The sequence below is a fragment of the Rhinopithecus bieti genome, unplaced genomic scaffold, assembly GCF_001698545.2.
Source record: "Rhinopithecus bieti isolate Rb0 unplaced genomic scaffold, ASM169854v2 scaffold_15776, whole genome shotgun sequence".
Classification (NCBI taxonomy): Eukaryota; Metazoa; Chordata; class Mammalia; order Primates; family Cercopithecidae; genus Rhinopithecus; species Rhinopithecus bieti.
The window spans coordinates 1,177,607-1,184,880 of NW_016808836.1; the positions used below are offsets into that span (position 1 = coordinate 1,177,607).

The 7,274-nt window shown below is 45.5% G+C and overlaps 1 protein-coding gene across 1 annotated transcript in view; it reads left to right on the forward strand.

Annotated features, from left to right (window-relative positions):
* The first annotated feature begins 3,467 nt into the window (after window positions 1-3,467).
* Window positions 3,468-7,274, forward strand: part of SAMD4B (sterile alpha motif domain containing 4B) — a 48,255-nt gene continuing 44,448 nt past the window's right edge. Inside the window, exon 1 of the mRNA XM_017887457.1 lies at window positions 3,468-4,882. The gene's annotated coding sequence lies outside the window, so the exon portion shown is untranslated. The remainder of the gene's footprint in view (window positions 4,883-7,274) is intronic.

Below are 7,274 nucleotides of genomic sequence, written 5' to 3' on the forward strand. Positions count from 1 at the left end.
CTCCCCACCATATTGCAACCTTCTCTCATACACACTCCCCCTTCACGTATCCCTCTGGATCTTTCCACAGATCCCAAAAATCTCCCCCAGAGGCCTCCTGTCTCCCCCTGGTCTCACCACCCTGAAATGCCCTAGAGATCACCCTCAGGTAACCCGACGATCTTCCCCGGACCCCCTTCCCCACCCCCACTCATTCTTAAAGTCTCCAGCGATTGCCTGAAATCTCCAGAGGACTCTCAACTTCATATTTCAAAAGCTTCTTCCAAAACCCCTTTTACATACTCCACATCTTTTCCAGTCCCCACATCACACGCTCCAAAATGGTTTAAGGATCCTGAAAACTTTCCTCATGGTTTCTCTCTCAGATCCTCTAGAACTCCCCTTCACTAACACCTCAGAATCCCCCCTTGCAGACCGGTTTTAGAGGAATTTTCTAAAGATCCTCCTCACAACCCCTGTAAGACTGTAAGATTCTCTTGGTGACCCCTCAGATGCAGGTTTTCAGGACCCCCCTACACACACACACAGCTTAGAGACCCCAGCAAACCCCTGGAGCCCTCCTGATATTGTTCTTGACATCCCTCCAAGACCTTCCTGACACCCCCAGAACCCCTTGAATCAATACTTCTGCCTTACTAAGGGACTTTTCTGGAGATGTCACTCCCTGAACTTGCTCACACAGGTCCCCTAAATCCTCTAGAATCCCCTGAAGAAGACCCTCACACACACCTAATTTTCCCCCAAAATAACCCTCTGAGCTCCTGCCCTGAGAAAGTCCTAGAATTCTTTCTGAAAAACCCACTCCTCTGACACTCAGAAGACCCCGCCTTCCCCATATACTCTTTTGGAGACTTTACTCAGGTTTCTCCTCAACTGAGATCTCTGAAGAGTTTTTCCTAGAAAGATCACTCTGTCATCCCACTCCAAGACCAGTCTCAGAAGACCACACCTTCCTCAGACACTCTTTAGATAATTTTCTCCCAAATTGCCCTCCATCAACCAGCCACTCCTAGCGCTTCCTGAGACTTCCTCAGAACTTTCCCTCAGATTCCGCTTCTGACATCCCCAAGAAACGTTATTCAGTACCCTATCAAATTTACCCCCTCACTTTAGAATTCCTATTTACACCGTCTCATTTCCCCATTCTCTTTCCTCTGAAGTCAACTCAGAGACCTTTCTCAGGGGGCCCCCTTTTCCTGTTATCCCTTCAGAGGCCCCAACATTCTCCAGACTCGTCCCTCAAGAGCCTCTATGTTTCCTTGTAAAGATTCTTGAGAGACACCTTTCCCCACCCCCTTGAAATCCCAATGCTCCAAGACGTTTCAGACCATTTTTCTTAGGTTCCATCCTCATAGACCCCTCCTCCCTTCCAAGATCAAGAGACGCTTAACACCCTCCTTACAGACAGGATTTTCCCCATTTTCCTTTGAGAAGCCTTCTTCCTTCTTCCCTTTGAGGGCCCCCTCACCAAAGAATCCCTTCCCCTATAGCAGTGGTTCTCAAAGTGTGGTTCCTGGCCCAGGAGCAACCACATTTGTTAGAAATACACATTCTTGAGTCCTACTCAGATCTACTGACTCAGAAAACCTGGGAGCAGGGCCCAGCAATCAGAGTTTTTAACAAACCCTCCTGGTCATTTTGATGCACACACAAGTTTAAGAACCTGTGCCCTTTAGGAGGATTTCCTTTTCCCCACAAAAACCCCCTGAAAGATGCCTCAGGCTGTGCCTCTGTGCCCTACTGCTCACTGCTATTTTCCTGTTTCCCAGGAATTCCCTTTACAAAGTACCTACCCATCCTCCAGAAACATTTCTTACCTACCTTGAAAGGATCTTGGCTTCTCCACAAGGTTACTCCATCCTCTGAGCAGTTATTTCCCATTCTACTTTTGAATGGTTTCTTTTCAGATCTTCCTCGGTGATTTCTCTTTCTGGCTATCCCTGCAGCCCACTCCTAGCCTTTGGTGCTTCTTTAAATTGCTGCTGCTTTGAACACACATGTCCATCTCTTCTTGTCCATCCGTTTCTCCACATAGGCATCCTCCCCTTGAGGCACCCTCACGAGGTCTTTTCATTCTGTGTCTTACTGCCCAGGCCCCTCCACCCCCATTGTACCTCTTAGAACACCGCTCACCTTCAACCTTGTAGTTTTTAATGTACTTGCCCACTCACCCTTACTGGACTGGGAACTCTGAAAGTACGCGACGTGTCTTGTTCTTTGAATCCCACAAGGTAGGATCTACCCTTTATAAGTTACTGGAAATCACTAGAGAATAAGCAACTCTTCCTTCTGCATTGGGCCAGAAATCTCCAAGTTTCTCAGATATCACTCCTCATTCAGGTTTAGCAAACTCTCCCTGCCCCCTCCTCTCCTCTCACCTCCCTTTTTTTCTCCACACAGCACCCTTTGCCTTTCCCCCTGCCGTACTTGCTCCTGTCTTTGGGACTTTCTTTGTGTTGTTTCCTGATTCTGAGCTACCCCAAGTCCTTTGCCTGGTGACCTGCCTCACCCCATCCTGGTTGGCTTCTCTTAACAGCCCCTATCAGCTGCTAAGTCTGGGGCCTCCACAGAGCTCTGAACTTTTTTCAAGGGATTCTGTCTCTCTCTAGGGCCCAGAAGGGGAAACAGAGACCCCAGGGTAAATACTGGGACCTGCCTTCAGGGAGCTCACAATACCAGTAGGGGGCTTGGGCATGTACAGAGCAGAAAATGAGGTACAAATTATATGCTGTAGAAATTCAGCAGTGAGAGGGAGCCCTTTATTTGGAAACTTCACAGAAAAGGTGGTATTTGGGCTGGGTAGTGTTCCATGGGAGTTGGGACAATCATGGTGCCTTACAGGCAGAGGAAACAGCTTAAGCAATGGATCAAAGACAAGAAAGTCTCCTGATCTGTCACCCATGGTATCTCTTCTCTTCACCCAAAAGATAGAGATGAAAGAAGACAGATTTCCTCTATTTGCATTGTATTTGCCAACTGCACTTTAGTGACCTACAGAGTAGTAATAATAATGACCACTGGTTTTTGAATGCTTTCTAACTGCCAGGCACTGTTTAAGCACTTTACAGGTATTCATAGGAACCCTATGAGATAGGTAAACTACCATTATCCTCATTTTGCATTTGATGAGATTAAGGACAGGTAGGACTAATAGAAGGTCTGTGGGCACTGTCCATTCCAAGATCGTAGTGCCTTGGGCAAAAAGTTAGATTTTTAGTTAAGATAGGTTTGGCTACAATGGGGTTGTAGTTGTTAGGTATGCAGACCCTGGGTCTGGACAGGATTTGCGTCCCACGTTACCACTCACCAGTTTTGTGCCCTAGGACAAGTTACTTCTCTGGTCTTTCAGTTTCCACAGCTAAAAAAAAAAAAAAAAATGAAGGAAATAATGATACTCTACTTCATAGAATTGTTATGAGGATTAAATAAGTTAATACATGTAAAGTACTTAGAACAATGCCTGGCCCATAATTGCAATGTTAGAAGAAAAGAAAAAAACAAAACTCATAGCCAGAACTCTAAAAACATAAAGTGATAGAACCTTAACTCAAAGTGGTTTAAGGAAAAAAGCGGGGGATTAATTGGCTCTTGTTACTGGAAAGTCCAGAGCTAGGTTGGATTCAGGCCTACTGCATCCAGGTGTTCAAATAATTTTCTCAGTCATCTCCTCCCATTTCTCCACTGAGTTAGCTTCATCCTCAACAAGCTTCTACTTTGGGTGACAAAGATGGTCCTCAGCAGCCCCAGGTTTTAACCCTACCTCCTTGGAAAGCCTTAGTGGAAAGAGAACTCTTTCTTGAGAGTCCCAATTTGAAAATAGTTTCTTCCTTGAATAGATGTGAGATTATGCCAGAAGATCCTTAGAAACATATTTTGGGTACTGTACCCTGCAAATCAGTCTTTGGCTTGCTGAGTCGAATAGGCCTGTGATTCCTTCCCATGAACTTTCTGAGCATTGATGGCAGTCTGCCTCCCCACTGTCCCCCAGCCCCAGTCATTATCTGCTCTGTGATGGTTTGGGTCTAGAAAGAGCTTATGGCTGGTCTGACTCAACCACACTTTGCTTTGGGATATCACGGGTGATATGAGGTGATCAGCCTGGCTTGATGGTGGCCTCAGGGGAGCAGAATCCAGGAGGACTGGCAATACCCTCACCACAGTTTTAGGTTTCCAAGACCCAAAACTTTGGAAGAGAGTTAAGCAGTGAGTGGAGTTTTGTTTGTTTTAGTGTAAACCTGTTGAATAGAAGCGGGTTCAGGGCAAGTTACAGAACAGCAGTGTATGGAGTATGCAAGTCTCAAATATCTCCAGCCTGCACTCATTCATTAAACAATGCATGGAGGCACCGTTCTAGGTACTGGAGACAGAGCAGTGAATAAAACATTCAAGGTCCCGAAATGCATGGAATTTATATTCTGATGGGGGGAGTGAAACACAAAGAAATCAGAGTGTGATTCATGCTATGAAGGAAATAAAACAGTGTGAAAGAGAGGGTGGGAGTGGCCACTGTAGACATGGGGATCAGAAGAGGCCTCTTTTGGGAGGTGACAGTTGAGCCTGATAACCAGAAAGATGAGAAGGCACCAGTTGTAGGAAGATCTGGGAGTGGAACATTCTAATCTAAGCATTGCTACATGCAGAAAAAGGACCTCTGTAAGGTGGGGAGATTTATCACAGATATTTATTGAGGGCCGGCTATGTACCAGGTGCTATGCTAGAATTGGAGATGTAGCAATGAATGAAATAGCTATAGTCTTCCCTTCTCTCATGGGTCTTACAGTCTAGGTGTTTTTGGAAGAGCTGCAGCCTTTGAAGAAACATCTCTTGATGATGATATCATAGACTCCTTCCTACTGGGGAGATGAGGCAGAATGGGGCACAGGTGAGCCCAGATCTGATTGATGAGAGGAAACCAACCTTGTGACAGTCTGGGGAATAGCATTTCAGGCAGAGGGGTCAGCAGGTGCAAAAGCCCTGCGATGTGTTCAGGGAATAACAAGGACCAGTGTGGCTAAAGCCTAAGTGAGGGAGAGGGGCGAGGGGTTGGAAAGGCTGACAGAAGCCAGATCACTTGGGGCCTAAGGGCCACAGTGAGGAGTTTCTATTTTCATTTAAGGGGATTGGGAAACTATTAGAAGGGAGTTTTTGAAAGCAAGACAGTGACATGATCTGATTAATTTTTTTTAGAAAGCTCACTTTGGTTTCTGGGAGGAAAACAGAGGGTCAGGACAGAATCAGGAAGGAAAGTTGGCAGACAATCCATTTGTCCAGATGAGAAATGGTGACATAAATGTGGTGGTGGTAGTGAAGATGGAAAGAAGCAGATGTATTTTGGGTATACAGAAAACAGGACTTGATGATAGGATTAGAGAAAGAGAGGAATCTAGGATAATAATAATAGCCAAGTCATTTATGCCTCACAACTCTATGAGAGTAGGCACTATTATTATTTTCTGTCTTCCTCCTCAATAGGTACTATTATTACACCCACATTACAGATGACAAAACAGGCACAGCAAGGTGAAATCACTTGCCCAAAATTACACAGGTAGTAAGTGGCAGGCTTATATTTCCAACCCAGCAGTCTGGTTCTAGAGCCACTTAGGTTTGGGGAAAGATAAGGAAGGCGTGTGCAACTGACATTAAGAAAAAAGAAATATCAAGACCTAATGACTGGGTCTTTGGGAAATGGAAGAAGTCAAAGACGACTCAAAAAATGTCTCAGTTGTCCACAGAGAGGTGATAATTGAATCTACAGGAGTTGATTACATTCCTAAGTGAGAGAAAACAAGCGTTAAGAAGGGAAAGGAAGCACAGGATAAACTTTTCAGGGGAAGGGGTGTCAAGACATTTAGGAGTGGAAGGAAGAACACTAGCTTCCCCTCTATTCCAGAGTTTCCCAGAGCTCCCCATACTGTGCTTATCTTCCAGGAGGCCCTGCCTGGCTTCTCTCCTCTCCCTCCCTTCCCCAGCACCATTCATACAAAAAGCTCATTCTCTGCTAATGCAGTGGTATACATATTTTGTGTACATATTTCAGGAGTTTCTGGAAATAATGGTTGATTCTTAGAAGTTGGGCTCCCTTGGCTTCTGACAGTCTCTTCTCAGGTTATGAAAGTGAGTTAACCCGGCCGGACGCGGTGGCTCAAGCCTATAATCCCAGCACTTTGGGAGGCCGAGGCGGGCGGATCATGAGGTCAGGAGATCGAGACCATCCTGGCTAACATGGTGAAACCCCGTCTCTACTAAAAAAAATACAAAAAAACTAGCCGGGCAAGGTGGCGGGCGCCTGTAGTCCCAGCTACTCGGGAGGCTGAGGCAGGAGAATGGTGTGAACCCGGGAGGCGGAGCTTGCAGTGAGCTGAGATCCGGCCACTGCACTCCAGCCCGGGCCACAAAGCGAGACTCCGTCTCAAAAAAAAAAAAAAAAGAAAGTGAGTTAACCCTAGGTAACTAGCCTGTTACCTTGTTCATGAAGTGTCAGTTCCTCAAAGGCCTAGGTCGTGCTGTAAAAAGAACTAGGAATGGGTAAAAAGGCAGATAGGATCCCCTTATTTATCCAGAGATGTTGACATTAAAGGGCCCTTAGGCCTAACTTTTACCATGTTACCAGGCTGGTCTCACTGGGCCCAAGCGATCTGCCCACCTCAGCCTCCCAAAGTGCTGGGTTTACAGGTGTGAGCCACCATGCCCAGCTTCGTTGCATTGTTAAGAGCAAGCAAGAACTCTGAAGCCAGACTGCCTGGCCTTGAAAATCTCAGCTTAGTGTGCAGTCTTGGGCAAAGTGACTGCTCTGTGCCTCAGTTTCTCCATCTGTAAAGTGACAATATATTCGCATATGTATGTAATATTTTTAAAATAGAGTTTTGGGAATCAAATGTGCTTATCTGTGGAAAGCTGTTAGCAAAGGGCCTGACAATGTATGATGTATGAAGACATGCTAAACATCATGATTGCTGTTGAAGTGTAGTATAGCGGAGGGAAAAAGCATCATGCTAGTTATTTTTAAATACATTGTTTCATTGAATTCTTCTAACAAGCTTCATTGAGGAAGAAACAGAGTTACTTGCCATAGTCAATACAGCAAGTAAGTATAACAGAGAACCAGGATTTAAGCCAGGTCTGACTCCACATCCTGCTTCTCAATGAAGAGAGCTGGCCTCCAGAGGCGCTGTTTATGGGCATATGGGCCTTTTCTCACTGGGGCCAGAGAAGAAACCCAGAGGGCAGTTTGCCCTGGAACATCTTAACTTTTTTTTTTTTTTTTTTTTTTT